The sequence below is a fragment of the Vulpes vulpes genome, chromosome 1 (genome assembly GCF_048418805.1).
Source record: "Vulpes vulpes isolate BD-2025 chromosome 1, VulVul3, whole genome shotgun sequence".
Taxonomy (NCBI): Eukaryota; Metazoa; Chordata; class Mammalia; order Carnivora; family Canidae; genus Vulpes; species Vulpes vulpes.
Window position 1 is genome coordinate 5,946,968 of NC_132780.1, and position 17,312 is coordinate 5,964,279.

A 17,312-nucleotide genomic window follows, 5' to 3' on the forward strand; every position below is an offset into this window, starting at 1 on the left:
CTAGAGGATGAGACAGTATGTGGAGAGAAAGGCCACATGGAGGAAAACCAAGGCACCACAGCCCATAGCAAGTGCCAAGGTCCCAGGCAGGTGAAAGAACTCATCTGGATCTTTCATGCCATGCCAGCCACCAGCCAAATGCAGCCACTTGAGTGACCCCAGGCAACACCAAGTGGAGCAGAAGAATCACCCAGTCAGCTCAAAGAATCATGAGAAATAATAAATCATTGTTGCTTTAAGCCACTATGTTTTTGTCTGTTTAGTCTGTTACAAAGCAATTAACAATGATAGATTAACTTTTTCTAAGTTTTAAAACATATTTTATTTATTTATTTGAGAGAGAAAGAGAGAGAGCATGAATAGGGGAAAGCAGAAGGGCAGAGAAAGAAATAGACTCCCCACTGAGTAGGGAGCCTGATGTGGGGCTCAATCCCAGGACCCTGAGATCATGACCTGAGCCAAAGTCAAGAGTCAGATGCTTAACTGATTGGGCTACCCAGGTGCCCCAAAGCAATAGACAATGGAAGTAGCACTGTTATTTGGGGAGCTTTGTTACAACAGTCAGATCTATATTCTACTGGATCTAGTTTCAGATGCCCAGCCTGAACTAGCTGAAGTTCAAGAATGAATTTGTAAAGATTTGGAGGTTAATGCTACACATGCTCTAAGGAAAAGGTGAGCACACAACCACCAGAGGAAAGGGGATGATGGAACTTTGGACAGATCCAGACTGATTCTGAGACTCTCACTTGCTTCTGCTCCTCTCTGGACCAGTCTTGTTCAGCCCTCTCTATTCCGTATGGAGCTGCAGAGTTTCTGTCATCAATAGCTCACTCTTGCTGAGCCCATGATTTAAAAAGAAAAGAGGGTGCCTAGGTGGCTCAGTCGGTTAAAGTCATGATCTTGGAGTCCTGGGATCGAGCCCCGTAGATCGCTCCCCACTCAGGGGGGAGTCAGCTTCTCCCTCTCCCTCTGCCCCTTCCCCTCTGCTCCATACTCATGCTCCTTCTCTCTAACAAATAAATTAAAAAAAAAAAAACTTTTAAAAGGAAGGAATCCTGAGGAAGGGCTATTAAATGGCACAGCACGAATTCCCGGTCCACCCCAAACCAATCACCTGTGGCTGGGGTTGACGAGCAAAGTCTGCAAGAAAATGACAGGATCCAAAAGAACTCTGGTTTGGAGAAGGAGGTAGGAACAGTCCCTAAGCAGCGTGTAGGGGATGCCACTGGCGCACAGACAAATCTGAAATACATCATGCTAAGTGAAAGGTGCCAGACTCAAAAGTCTACATATACAATCTATTCATAAGACATTCTGGAAAATGCAGGCCCATAGGGACAGAAATTGAATCAGTGCCTGCCAGGGGCTGGAAATGGAAGCAGTGGTTGACTACAAAGGAAAATGAGGGAAATTAGGGTGGAGGGCACAATAAAATTCTCCATTTTTGTTGTGGTGATGATTACATAACTGTATGCACTTGTCAAAACTCATAAAACAATACACTAAAACGGAGGTATTTTACTCTGTGTAAATTCTACTTGAATAAAAAATTGTTTTAAACAGATGAAAATTGTAAGCACCAAAGAAACCGGTAAAGAGGTGTCATGATGTCTTTATTTCCTACCAGTTGCAATGTTGACAACTAAACAGATGTTTCCCACTTTGACTTGTGGGAAATAGCTAGCAAATGCTGACTTGCAAGGTAAGTGAAGCAGGATCAGCAAATATTGTTTTCTCCCCTTCTATTAAAATAGAATTTGTAATTGGGCATCTGGTCTCCCAGCCAAGACTATGTTTCTCAGCCTCTTTGGGGCCAGGTGAGGCCTTGTAACTGCCTTCTGGCCAATGGAATGTGGGAAGAAACAACTTCCAGGTTGTGTCCCTAGAGGCAAAGATGTTTCCTCTCTTTCTCTGTTCTTCCTCTTGGCAGGAATGAGGCCCCAACACTGGGGGTGAACAGACATCCTAGACCACAACAGCTGACTTTTCATTTGTGAAATGAAAGCCTTTAAAATATAATTAAAGCAATACAACATAGATTTATCAATTGTGGTTCATCCATATCATAAATGCGTCATTGTAAATGAATTAAAATTCTTCAAGCTGATTTGAAGGGATTTTTAACTGAGAAAAGTAAGATAGAAAGAAAAGAACATAGTATGATGCCAAGCAGTGACCAAAAGAGTCCCTTGTAAATATGTGTATATATGTTTGCATATTTAAAAAAAAGATTTTATTTATTTATTCATGAGAGACACACAGAGAGAAGCAGAGGGAGAAGAAGGCTCCCCACAGGGAGCCTGATGTAGGACCCAACCCCAGGACCCTGGAATCATGACCTGAACCAAAGGAAGATGCTCAACCATTGAGCCACCCAGGTGCCCCTATGTTTGCATATTGAGAGGCACTGGAGAAAGCTATGAAAGGAGACATCTCAGGCTGCCACTATTGGTAATATTTGGTGACCTGGGTCAGGATAGGAGATCGGGGAGGGTAAGAGCAAAACAGGATTGCGAGTGAAGGAAATATATGTTAACAAGAATGTGTATAGCAAGATGACATTTATATCAAATTATATGTGTAAAATTGTGTATATCTGCACAGCAAAAACTGAATGACATTCAAGAGAATAGTATCTCTGGTTGGTGAGATTTAGATACTTATATTTTCCTTATTTTTAAAATTTGTGTTTTTACAAGGAATATTTTTAACTTCTATTATCATTTAAAAAATTAAAATATTTATTTTCAGAAAACACAACAGATACATAAAGGCAAATTTGTGTGTGTGTTGGGACATCTGCTGCCAACCATTGTGTTCTAAGAATTCAGAAGGCATCCTCCACTGAAGAACAAATGAAAATGCAGGGTAAAATATATAGGAAAAGTTACTATAAGTAGCAAAGCACTAGTAAGAGATTAAGGAAATACCACCCAAACTCCAAAATAAAATAAGAGGGGAACCCAGAACACAAATGCCTTCCCTTTTTTTTTTTAAGATTTTATTTATTTGTTTGACAGAGAGTGCATGAGCGAGCCCACAAGCAGGGGAGGTGGCAGGCAGAGGGAGAGGGAGAAGCAGACTCCCCACTGAGCAGGGAGCACAATGTGGGGCTCAATACCAGGACCCCGGAATCATGACCTGAGCTGAAAGCAGGCGCTTAACCAACTGAGCCACCCAGGTGCTGCACCTTCACTTTGTTCTAAAAGCATTTTCCAATCCAGAAGGCTGTTTGGGATTAGAGAGGCAAAAGTAAAGGCCCAGATCCACCCCGCCAGAGAGTCTGAACATCAGCTCTTTGTTTTAAACTGAGACCTGAAGGCCATCACACTCAAGGTAAGAGTGAGTTTGAAGTCACCTAGCCTTCATGTGAACTAACAGCTTATCCTTGTACCCTCTAAGTCAGGTAAACCTAGGTCTTGTCCTGGATTAACATCCCCTCTGGATTACAACCATATTAGGTCTTCAGGTTCTTCCTACAAATCTAAGACATCATGAACAAGAACTAGCAGAATGAAAAAAAAGAAAAAAAAGAACTAGCAGAATGAACAGAAATGACAACATACATGCAAACACTTCTGATTTCTGACTATATCACATATGCTAGTTTGTGTCCTGCCCATTTTTGCAAATAATGTATATGAACCTGGAACAAGCAGCTATATTCCCTTCGACTGTTCATCTATGGCCTGACTTTACTGTTATACATCTGCTCTTGTCCTAGAAAGTAATCAAGGAGATGACCCTCATGCTACAGAGGGCAAACTAAATTAGACACCAAAGCTAAGATTTCATTTCTTAGTTCACCTATGCTAGGAAAGAGCTGTGGGGCCTAACTTCATCCAAGCCAGCATTTCCCACACTCCTCAAGGACAGTTCTTTATATTTGGATTTCTTCTTCCCAGTGCCTGGAATGTGGATGTGGTGGGAGTCATCTTGGACCACACAGGACAGGGCACTCCCCATGGGATGGCAAAGCCATAGGTTAAAGCACCCTGCATCTCTGATACCATGAAGCCCTGGACTGTTTATACTTGCTCTATTGGTGAGAGAAAAATAAAGTTTTACTTTGTTTAAGCCACTGTTATATTGAGTTCTGTTACAGGGTTCACATCCTATTAACCTATGTCCTATGTAAGTGCTCATTATACATGAGCAATTTTTCACGTTTCTAAAATCCCCTGAGAAATATCAGTCTCGGGGCACCTGGGTGGCTCAGTGGTTGAGCATCTGCCTTTGGCTCAGGTCGTGATCCCAGGGTCCTGGGATCGAGTCCCGCCTCAGGCTCCCTGTGGGGAGGCTGCTTCTCCCTCTGCCTATGCCTCTGCCTCTGTGTGTGTCTCTCATGAATAAATAAATAAAATCTTGAAAAAAAATAAAAAAGAAATATCAGTCTTATTGGATTTGTAATATTATATCCTCTGAAGTTCTTGAATTTTTATTCAATTATTACACATAATCTTTTATTCAACACATATTTTTCCAGGCTCCTGGGTGGGTGATGGATATATAATGATGAACAAATTGGCCTCATAGAGCTCACATCCTAGTAGACAGGGAATAAATAAGAAAAATAAATAAACTTTTCTATTTTCAGATACCATGTTCCAAAACGTGTGGCAGAGACTGGCTAATTTATCACTAAAATGGCTTCCCTTTGCTCCTTTGCACACCCTGTCAGTTATGTGAGCCAACAGCACATGAGCAAATGTGTTTCGCTGGATCTCCAGGTGTGGCCTTGTGGCCCTCACTTCTTCCAACATCTACTGATAGAGAAGACCAATGGCAGGGGCAAGCCAACTAAAGAACCCCAGAGCCACCAGATGGAAGGAGCCTAAGTCCCCAGGTGACTCAGGGGCATCCAGCCAACTAACTACACTATAGTATGAAGGAAATAGAGATTACAGTGAGCCACTGAAATTTGGGGGTTTTTTGGTTAACATTAGCTAGTAACTTACCTTATCTAATACATTCCTTGAAGCAAAGACTCTGGAGGACTACAAAAAAGGCTCCAATTTTTCACCCCTCTCTGTCTCCCTGCCTTTTGCCATCTGACTTCCCAGCAACTTCCTTCAAAGGGTGGAGTCTATTTCCCTCGCCCTTGAATCTGAGCAGGTGTTGGGAACAGATGTGGTCAACAGAATGCTGAAGAAGGAAATGGCATGACAGTTGACAGCAATAGCTAACTGATATAGGCTCCCTGACCAAATAAATTCAGGGGAAAAATGCCCAGGAGGTCCCATAGAGTTATCATGGACTTTGCATGCTGATAAAAAAAACCCTGCAACAAAGCAGCTCATCTAACTTCATCCGAGCCAGCATTCCCACATTCCTCTTCCAAGGAGCCCTTTTATCTTCAAATGACATCCCGTGGATCTTTGTCAAATGTTAGTAGGACATGGATGATTTCCAATTCGTTTCTGGTTTTTGTGTGTTTGTTATTATTAGAAAATGGTGCCATGAAAATCCTTTTAGTGAAATCTTTTCCTACTTGCTGGATTCTTTCCAAAAGCTAAATTCCTAGAAGTGTAAATGGTGAATTAACAGATACACGCATTTTTAGGCTCTGGACTCAGGCTGCCCAATCCTTCTCCAGAGGATCACCAGTGTATCTACAGGACTTACAACAGAGCCTGGCACATGGCAGTGAATACCTCAGTGAATATCTGGTGAAAGAATAAATGAGTGAATGAAAGAATGAGCGAATAAGCGAATGCATACAATATGTCAGCGCTAATCTGGGTGGTGAGTTTATGTTGGAATAACATTCTGCCCCTTTCCTCTGTGAGGCCCACAGATAAATAGAAAACTCAGCCTATAGTAGGTAGTTATTGCTGCTTAACAAACACCCTGAAACTAGTGGCTTAGAACAGCAATCATGAAAAAAAAAAAAAAAAAAAAAACAGCAACCATGTTATTATTTGCTCACTGCACCGTGTTTCAAGAATTTGAATAGGACACAGCCAAGATCCATGCTCCAGAGATGTGAAGCATATCTCTGTGCCACATGATGTCAGCTAAGGCTAGAACATTCAAGAGGGCTTCTTTACTTACATTTCTGGAGTTTCAAGAAAAGTTCAAATGGCTGAGGGATAGCTAGGACAGGGGTCACAGATTGGGGCCCTAGATGGCACAGGTCAGTTAAGAGTGCAACTCCTGGTTTCAGCTTGGATCATGAGCTCAGGGTTGTGGGATTGAGCCCCATGTTGGGCTCCATTCTCATTGCGGAGTCTGCTTGGGACTTTTTCTCCCTCTCTCTCTAAAATAAATAGATAAGGGATGCCTGGGTGGCTCAGCAGTTTAGTGCCTGCCTTTGGCTCAGGGCATGATCCCAGAGTCCCAGGATCGAGTCCCACATCGGGCTCCCTGCATGGGGCCTGCTTCTCCCTCTGCCTGTGTCTCTGCCTCTCTCTCTCTCTGTCTCTCATGAATGCATAAAAAAATCTTTAAGAAATAAATACAATAAAATAAAATAAATAGATAAAATCTTTAAAAAAATATTCTCACCTGCTGCCTTCCTCAGCTCTCCACGTGGCTTTTCCACATAACCTCTCTATGTGACTTTTCCATGTGGTCTTCCCAGCAGGGAGCTCAGCGTTTCTAAATGCACAAAAGCAAAAGCTGCCAGGCTTAAGGCTTAGACCAGAACTGGCAAGGGGTGACTTCTTTTGGTTAAAACAAGTCACATGTCCAAGGCAGATTCAAAGGGAGAGGACTACATAAGAGTGAATAGCAAGGTATAGTTCTTTAGGAATCTTAGAATAACTGACTTCCACAATCCCTTAAATTGTTCATTATAGACCTTTCACAAGGGCCAGGCAGGAAGCAGATGCAATGGTGAGTCTCACAGACGCAGTCTCCTAAAATGCAGTGGATAGATGGCCTCTGGCCATTCCTGGGGCCCTAAGACAGATGTCTCTCCTAACCTGAGAGGGTAAGTGCTCAGGGAAGCTTCAAATAAAGGTAACTATGTCTTAAGAATGAGTAGGACAAAAAAAAAAAAAAAAAGAATGAGCAGGACACAGTCAATGGAAGAGCGTGTACAAAGGTACATAGGTAAGAAACTAGTTGGTGATGAGGCTGGAGTCAAATCAAGGTCCCTAAAATGGGACATGATGGGGGCCCTGAATGCCTCAGTAAGAAATCTGGCATTTGTCTTGAAGAATAGTCTCAACAAGCAACTAGGAATCTGAATTCTCTGAATCCAGATATTCTGAGGCGTTGGACACCTCAATCAATATCTGGGGGATACCCACCTTGGAGCCATTCTGTACATCGAGAGTCTGAGCTGCAAATAGGGCTGGGAGTCACAGTTATGCAGATGACCATCACAGCCACCAGAATGTAATGGAGAAGTTCACCGCAGGAGAATGTCTAGAGTCAAGGAAAAGAATAAATGTGTATTAGCACCTCAAAGAACATTTTTTTTGTGTGTGTGGCAAGATGTGGCCACTGATTCCTCACAATAAGGAGCAGAATCTATTTAGGTTCATCTTAAACCTGAGCGTCTTTGTGACCGCTCCAACCAAGAGACAACAGCAAAAGCAAAGCTATGGGACTTCACATGAGTCAGAAAATGCCAGGCAGCTTCTGCCCGGATCTTTTGGGACACACGCTCTGGGAGAAACCAGCCACCAAGTCAGATCACCATGCTGGAGTGACCACGTGTATTTGCTCTGGTCAACAGCCTGCTGACCTCTCATCTGACAGTCAGCAACACTGCCAGCTATGCGAGTGAGCCACCTTGGCCACCCAGGCCAGTGGAGTTTTCAAATAACTCTAGCCCCACTCAACATCTGACTTCAACCATCTGATGGACAGCAAGTGAGAACAGTTCCCAGTCTCCCCCTTTACCTGGATTTACCTGGGGTTCAGTAGGAAGCAGTGGCAGGAGCTTGGAGAATGGGAGCAAGAGGCCATGGCATTCCATCCCTCTCCCTGTGGTTGTGCCTCCCCACAGCTCCAGCCAGTTAGACAATCCCACTGGGTCTCCAGCTTCTTTCAGGTGATTTTGTCTCTGGGCTCTGCTGGTGCCACCTCCCTGCTTTGTTCCTCCAGCCTGGAGTGACAGTGGTTTCCCCCTGCTAAGGCCTGACTGCTTCACTGGCTCCTGCATGGCTCCCCAGCTCCTCTATCTGGTGCATAACCACCTCCACCAGTTAACATCCCTCTGTTCTAATAGCTGTATCTTCAACAGCCCCTGGCAGGTATAGCAGCTCCAGCCTCCTGGGCCCAAGCAGAAAAGTGGGCTCCATGTTGTCAGATACCCCAACATGGTAGAAGCCAGGACTCAAGAGTGCTGTGGATGCCAATGGTCCTCTTGCTTCAGAGTAGATAGAAGCCGCAAGAGAGACTGAAGAGGAATAGTTACTTATAGTAGAGGAGATAGATAAACACAAACAGTGCATGGAATGTGCCATTCAGAAGAAAAGGTGGGTGATATTGTGTGAATGTGGTTGTGGGGAGTCAGGCTTTAGTGGGGGTGACACAATGGCACCACTGAGACGAGGCATCTGAGCCGAGAGATGTCCAGGACAAGAGAGCCAGACCCATGTTCCCAGAAGAGGGAATGGCCATCACAAAGTCCCGCTGGAGCCAGGAAAGAGCTGGGAGTGTGTGAGGAGCAGCAGGAAGGGCTGCCTGGGGCGGAAGAAGTGAAAGGGAAATTGGAGGACGATGTGGGGTGGAGGAGCCTGAATTTCACTGGAAGTGCAATGAGAAGCCATTGGAAGCTTTTAACGAAGCAGGGAAGTAATAAGACCTGATTTATATTTTTGAAAGACATCTCTCCTCTAAAGGTGTAGTATGAGACTTTAAGAAGGGCACAAGATTAGAGGCAGGGAAACCAGTTGTAAGCAATTGTGGCAATCCAGGTGGTGCTGAATGGGGCTGGGACCAGGGTGTTAGCAGTGGAGCAGTGGGAAGCCGATGGGTTTGGAAGAGTCCTGTGTCACAGGAACCAGAAAGGGAGTTTTCAGACAGGAGTGGTCTGGAGGACTTGTTAAAATGCAGACTGCTGGGTCCTATCCCCAGAGGTTCCAGTTCAGTGGGTCTAGGGCAACAGAGAATTTGCATTTCTAACAAGTTGTCATATGATGCTGCTGTTGTTGCTGCTGCTGCGGACCCAGAGATCACACTTTGAAAACCACTAGGTCTAAAACAATGCTTTCTAATAGAAATATAATGTAAGCCACTTGTGTCACTTATAAATTTCTAGGGGCACTTGGCTGGCTCAGTGGGAAGAGCACACGACTCTTGATTGAGGGGTCATGAGTTCGAGCCCCACATTGGGTGTAGAGATTACTTAAATAAATTTAAAACTAAACTAAAATTTTCTAGTAGTCATAGTTAAAAAGAAAAAAAGGTGAAAGTATTTTAATAAAATATTTGTCATATATTGTGCTATTAATATATCCCAAATGCTATCATTTCAACAAGCTACCAATGCTTTTAATTTTTTTTTTAAAGATTTATTTATCTGAGAGAGAGAGAGGACAAACAGGAGGGGCAGAGGCAGAGGCAGAGAGAATCTGAAGCAGACTCTGCTCAGCATGGAGCCCAACTCTGGCCTCCATCTCACCACCTGGAGATCATGGCCTGAGTTTAACTGATCGTGCCACCCAAGAGCCCCTAACATGTTACCAATGTTTTTAAAATTCTTGAGATACTTTGCATTCTTCTTTGGGGGGGGTATTATTACAAAATTACTTATGATAAATGAATAAATAATAAAGTAAAATAATAATGGTAATGAATGAATAAATTACATGAAATCCCAGTGTGTATTTATATTCACAGCATATCTTAATTAGGACTAGTTAAACCTTCAAATACCCTGTGTGGTGACCATACTGGACAGCACGGGATAAGTCTGTTATTGCAGGACAGTGTTAAGGATAGAGAATTGCCTCTTAAGTTTAGCAACAGAGAAGAGATTTAGCAACACAAAAGTATTGGGTTTGGTGGTGTTTTTTTTTTTTTGTGTGTGTGTGTGTGTGAAACTGAGGAGAGAGATGGAGGGGAGAGCACGCAGAACTTCCCTCCTGAAGTCTGACTGTGTCACTCTAATGGATGGATGGGGCTGACAACACTGAAACCCAACATTGCATATTAACATCACAAACACAAAAGAAACATCCAGACAATATTATGTGCCTCCTGGCTGAAGAACTCAGCATCACCCACGACATCTACTTACCCCCAAATTAAACCTGAATCTGAACCAGCCTCTAGAGCTACCAGTTTGCAGGACTACAGGGGACAGAAGAACATAATAAAGGACACCAAGAAATGCAACCAGCCAAATCAGACTGTGCGATGAATGAGAGCAAGGGGGAACCGCCCTGGAATAAAGTATTTAAACAAGTGCCAAGAAAATGCAATGTGTAGATCCTGTTTGGATTCTGATTTGGAACTAATCAACAGGATATTTATAAGACAGGGAGACTGGGAATCCCTGGGTGGTGCAGCGGTTTAGCGCCTGCCTTTGGCCCAGGGTGTGATCCTGGAGACCCGGATCGAATCCCACGTTGGGCTCCCTGCATGGAGCCTGCTTCTCCCTCTGCCTGTGTCTCTGCCTCTCTTTCTCTCTCTCTGTGTGACTATCATAAATAAATAAAAATTTTTAAAAAATTAAAAAAAAAAAGACAGGGAGACTTGGAGACAAGTTGTGTGTTAAAATTAAGTTACTCGTTTTTAGGTGTGATAAAGTGGGTTTTTCTTTTAAGGAAATTTGTATTTTATAGATACATATAAAAGTGTTTATGGATGAAATCATATGGATGTCTGGGATTTGCTCTGAACTAATTCTGCCGGGCGGGAGGCAGAAAAAACAGGACAAGATTGGCCATATGTTGGTAATTGTTGAAGAAAGGTGATGGGTACCTGGGGCATCATTACCCTGTTCTTTTTGTGCATGGTTGAACCTTACCATAATAAGGTGGAGTGGGGTTTGGGGGGTTTCTTGTTTTTAAAGGGGGAGAGGGATAGCAGTGAAGGAAAAGAGAGAAAAGAAAGGGAAGAGATTTTTCTTAAGATTGAAGCGCCGGGAACAGGCTGGAGCGCTGACGGGGGAGAGCGGCGCTGGAGGAGCGGACTCCAGGGCATGCGCGGGGTGGGGGGTCTCGCAGTTTCTGAGGCGCCAGCGCAGCCCACGCCCACGCCCACGCCCTCGGCTTCAAAGCGGCTGCCACTCCCGGGACCGAAGAGCGACCCCCACCCACCCGCTGACGTCCCTCGGGCTTGACCAGCCACCCGCGCCTGCGCACCACCCCTTCCTCGGCGCGCGGGGCCCGGTTCCGACCCCCCACAATCCCCCGCGCCGCTCTGCAGGCGCGCTCTCTGAGGGGGCGAGGCCTCAGCCGCCAGGTTTGAGCAAGGTGAGGCAGAGGGTGTCGCGTGGCCTTCTGGGAAATGCAGTTTGTCTGCGAGGCTGGAACCGCCGCTCGATGCACCCACAAGACTACGTGCTCCACAATGCACAGCGCGCGCGGCGGCTGGGCGGTGCGTTGCTGCCCCCACGTGGCGGCGGAGCGGTTATGTCCAAACCTGAGAATAGGGCTGAGAGAGGTAGGAGCGGCCACCCGGCTGGGGGATGCTGAGGGTTGCCCTGGGACACTGGGACGGCTTTCCAGAAGACGGGCTTTCCCAGACCGGGGCCAAGGAAGTGTGGTGGTGGTGAAGGAGTTGGAGGCAGGGCCACGTGAAGATGCAGTGAAATGAGGATATTAGCTGTTGGCTGTATATTACCCTTAAAAAATGAAGCTGAGGCCCAGAGAAGGGAATAATTTGCCCCAAATCAATTCAGCAGGTCAGTGGCAAGAGCTGGGATATGAACCTAGGCTGTCAGGCTTCTGGGTCAGCCTTCTTCTTCACTGTGACTGTAACCCCCTCTGATCACTCTGTTAAATTATCCCTAAATTGTAATTAGCACATGAATCAACTCAAAATGGCCATTAGCATGTGGATCTCTTTGAATTGGTGATTATGTGTTCCTGCCCAACTTGTGATTTAGCCCTGCTCCAAGACAGAGTTTACAATCAGCATAGATTTATAAGCAGCACATGAATCAGCACGGGTATGTGTTCACAGATCAGATTTCTGATTAGCACTTGAATCAACAGGAGTTTGTGTTAGAAGCTGGAATCATTAGGTTTCTGATTAACACACAGATCTGAGCACACAGGGATGATGTTCACACCTAGAAAGCCCTACCCTCTTCTGGGCCAGGTGACCTCCTCCTTAATTGTTACCCTCATCCCTTTACTGAACCTCCACTCCCAACCACCATGCACAGGCAGGTAGCCTTGGTGACTTCCTTGTTCCTTCCCTCTTCCCAATCTTGTTCATAATGGAATGATCACAGCAACGACCACTGTTCTGAAATTACCTATTCTCTTTCTACCTTAAGAGGAGACAAAATTCCAAAGCCTGGACTGTATCTGATTCACAGGTATGTTCCCAGCATCAGGTCTGGCACATAGTGAGGGCTTAATAAATGCTTGGGAAGAGAATGTTGGACACTTAGCATCATCTTTCTGCATCAACCTATTTATCAAGCCAGATTCAGTTTGCCCTCAAGGAGTCAAACTTGTGCTCACTCAGCCCAAAGGCAGGGGCCCACAGTTGGTGGGTGAATGGTCAGGGTGGGGCCGAGCCCGCTCCCTGGAGCAGGATTTGGTGTACTGGATGGAAGGAGATCTGACTGCCTCTTCCTGCTGCCTCCCCTGAGGCTGTGGGTCTGGTGGTGGTTGATGTTGGGTCCATTATAATCCATACACTCTGCATAATTGTGTCTGGGAGGAAGCTGCCCAGCCTGAGAATAAGTTCTCAGCCCTCCTTGCATCCAGGGTGGCCATGTGACTAGTTCTCTCCAATAAAATATGGGCAGAAGAGAGGTTTATAGAAGGTCACTTCTGGGCCAAGTTTTTTAAGAAGCTTGTGAACCTTCTCCACCCTATCTCTTCCCATTTGCCAGGTGGAAGCAGATCATTCTGAGCCCCAGAAAATAATGGAGGCATAAGATTAAGTCTGCTTGTGTGAGTCACCAGATGGAGGACAGCTGCCAACCAAGCAGGACACCTGTGGCAAGAAATCAACTATTGTATAAAGTCACTGAAATCAAGGGAGTTCTTTGTTACAGCTGATATTATACTCAGTGATACTCTGACCCTTCCCCTCCGGTCCCAGATATCAGGAAACCCCGAGCACCCCCTGTCATTCTGTGAAATGAACCTCTAATATTCAGTTGTGTTCAGGCTTTCACATAGCAGTTTCATATGGTGGCCCATATTTACTGATTTAAAGTTATCAGTATATTCTCCTCCATTCTTTGCAGGAATGTAAACTCTCCCCCACGTTCTTATGGAAGTCTTCTTCCAGGCTGACAGCTGGAAGTCATTAAAGCAGACCCTGAGGGGTGCGTTAGGTCTTCCACCATAGTTAAGCAAAGCCTCATACACAGGATCTTGTGGTTGCCCTGTAGAAGTCAGTGTTTGCCTGGAACCCATCGGTCTGATTTAGGGTGGTTAGTGTAAATGTTTTGGGGTGGGGAGCAAGCACTCATCTTCCTGTCCATCTCTTTTGACCCATCCATATGGGAATGCGCCTTCAGACCTAATCTTTTTTTTTAAAGATTTATTTATTCATGAGAGACACACAGAGAAAGAGAGAGGCAGAGACGCAGGCAGAAGGAGAAGCAGGCTGCATGCAGGGAGCCCGATGCAGGACTTGATCCTGGGACTCCTAGGCCTAAGGCAGGCGCCAAACCGCTGCGCCACCCAGGGATCCCAGACCTAAACTTTAAAGTGAGTTCCTAGGGGCACCTGGGTGGCTCAATCTGTTAAGCATCTGCCTTTGGCTCAGGTCATGATCTTGAGGTCCTGGAATGGAGCCCTGTGTCCTGTGTCAGGCTCCCCATTCAACAGAGACTCTGCTTCTGTCTTTCCCTCTGCCTCACCCCCCACACATATGCGCATGCACTCTCAAAAAAATCAAAGTGGGTTCCTAGTCCTCAGTACCAATTCATGTGCTAATTACAAAGCTGAGCTAATTCCAATGAACCCCACTGGCTGGACTTTGGTTAGTAGGTACTAGTTGAGGATAAGGGGACACCACCTCCATCCATCATTTCTCAAACAAACCCCAAGTAGAAAGGGACCTAAATTTATAAAGTGACTTTTTGACAGACTGACTTCGTTGATTTGAATGTCCATGTGTGTGTGTGAACGCACCTGTGTGTGTGTACCTATCCCTTGCAGGTGTTTGATATGGCTTCCTGGATGTTTATGTATATGTGTGGGAGTGTGGCTCACACGGGCATGCAAGAGAGAATCTATGCAGAGTATTTCTACACATATGTTCACTCACATCTGAGTGTGAGTCTGTGCATGTGTGTGTGTGTGACTAAGTGTGCACTTGTGTGTGTCCCCTGTCTGTGAACGTGAAGCAGGTGTATATGTGTTCCATGCGCCTGCTGTGCCTCTGTTCTGATGAGCCTCTGAGTACGTGATGTGCATGTATGAATATGGATGTGTCCCCCGTGTGTATTTGTGTATATTCAGGCAGATTCTGCGTGTGCCTATGAGCAGTCCCCTTCCCCCTAAGGCCCCCTCAGCTCTCAGGCAATTCAACTTCATTCTTCCTGCCGTGGTTCTTTCCACTGCTTTTGTCCCCTTCTCCAGATGTTGTAATTAAGTAAATGCAGCAATTAAGCAGAGCCCCCCCACACCACCATCCCACCAGGATCCCCTTGCAGGAGCTAATGAGGGATTACAGCACATGCAGACACACGCACGGTACTATTCAGGCACTGCAGGGACCCCCAGGCTGTACATGCTGTAGCATGAGGGCACACAAACAACACAGAGGTTCCCCTTGCCCACCTGCTTTGTTAATGCTCATCCTTCAGGTCTCAGCATACAGGTCCCTTCCTCCAGGAAGCCTCCCTGACTGGGGGCTGGTGGGGGGGGGTGCTTAAAGGGTTGGACTCTGCCATTTGGACGCCATACCCCTCTGATTCCCCCATCAGAGCCCTGACCACTCTGGCCTGTGCTTTGCCATCAAAACCCTTAATTACTTTGCCCTGCATGTCCCTTATCATTCCCTGGCCACTGTGGCCTGGGCCTGTGTCATGACAGTCCCAGGCCGTCTAGCCCAAGCTTCTCCCAGCCCAGCCCTGATCACTCTGAGCTGTATCTGTTTTGCTTTTGAAATTTGAGCTAAGTGAAAGCAGGACCTGACACTGCCTTGGTCACACTTCTGCTGCAGTGTCATTTAGCACACAACCATGGCCAGAGATCTACAGCAAATGTTGAACTAGCATCTTTGCCCTTCTCTGTTTCGGAACCCCTCTTTATGTCTCTAAATATGTTGGTTTCTCTGGCACGCACTTAGAATGCCAAACCCCCTCAGCTGCTTTTGGCACAGCTATAGTGGACAGTTCCATGCAAGTTGCAGATGTCCTTGGTTTAGCCCAGTGGTTCTCAAAGTGTGATCCCTGGACCAGCAGCATTAGCATCACTTGGGAACTTATTAGAAATGCAAATGTTTGGATCTCACCTAGAAGTACTGAACCAGAAACTCTGGGACTGGGGCCTGGAGATCTATAGTCAAGGTGATTCCATAAAGTGTGAGGACAGCAGATTTAGTTCATGGGAGGCATTCCTCTCTGCTCTTCTGCCTCAGATCTCAGATAGCTCCCAGTACCACCCCCTCCCACCAAAGAGACAGCCATCACCCAAAGGGATAAGAGCTAGTGTATAAATGTGGCTGCAGGGGGGAGAAATTTTGCAGGATGGGGGAGGAAGGGGAGGAACCATAATTCTGATGTGTTCTACAAGGTTCCTTAATGTTCCCCAGCTGAACTGAGACCCTGTTGCCCAGGGGGGTAATCTGCTCTTCACCTGAACCATCTGTTAACTTTTTCCTCCCTTGCCTCATTCTCCCCCAATCCCTTGCCCATTTCCTGGAGTCACCCCCAAATCAGCCAGTTCCACTGAATTCTAATCCCAATTTGCTCTTGGACTATCTCTAGGTATTTCTATCTCCCCACCTCCACCACTTCTGTAGTATCTCTGAGACTTCTGCAGCCTTTTTCTGAGTGTCTGAGTAACCACTATCCACTATGCTGGGCCAGAAGCACTGATGAACTTTGCTAATGATCTGGAAAGGCGTGCCCTAGAGCTGAGTTAATTTTAGCTGCAATTTTTCAATACACATGAGTGGAAGGAGCCAAAAGTCTGTTCTGAAACCTTCAGCAGAGCTAGGGATGCCAGGGTGATGTGCATGTATGTTCCTACACCCAACAAGGTTGCTTTGCTCCTCTACTCAGAAGGAGGGTGGTGTCCCTGGGGATGGTATGTGACCATTCAGTTTCCCCCAGGGTTAGAGCCATGACCAAAGAGCAAGACTGTGTGTTCCCTTCAGACCAGGGGGTCCCAAAGTTATCGGGTTCCCCATGTTGCTATAACCAAGTTCCCAGGGAAGGCTTGTAGACCACCACCCACATCCTTCTTCCTTCAGTACCATGTGCCGGAAGACATGTGGAACCCTCCACCCTCCCCTCCACTACCCTCTCACAATGGTTAGGACAGGCAGGCCCCACTCCTGATGAGTCCTGTGTTAGTACAGTTCTGTCTGAGTCCTCTGTAGGGCCTCTGGGTCAATCTGTCCAGCCCCCTGCCTCTGTCCCATTTCCTATCTTTTCCAACCCCCATGGGATATCCATCCAGTGCATCTTAAGGTCTAGCTGTAATTCCAGAGGGCACAGGTTCTGGGAGCCAAGTTTTCCCTTGCAGCCAGGGCAAGGAGGCTTGGGAAGGAGCAGAGTCTCCTCTCTGGACTGAAAGATCAGGCCTGTTGCTGCGCGGGGTCCAAGTAAGGAAGCTCCACCTAGGGAAGGACATCCCAGGGAGGTGGTGCTGAGACAAAGGAGCAGGTGACAGGCTTGGGGGCCAGAGGCTCTGGGATGGAAAGCCACATGCAAAGAACTGAACACACACACAAATACAATACCCATCCTCACAGATGAGTTGCCCCTGTTCAGTCTCTGCCACCCCAGCCCCCAGCCCACCCGTGTCTCTGTCTCTTTGACTTTCTCTATGTCTCTGTCTTTGTCTCTGTCTTGTCCTTGTCTATCTCTCTCTGGGTTTCCCACCGTCTCTGTGTATTTCCATCTCTCCTTGAATACGTGTCTTTCTCTCTGCGTCTCTCATTCTACTCTTGTCTCTCCATCTAACCCTGCCCATTTTTTGTCTCTCTCTCAATGTGAGTGTCTCCTCGTCTCAGTCTCTGTGTCTCTCTGTATCCAA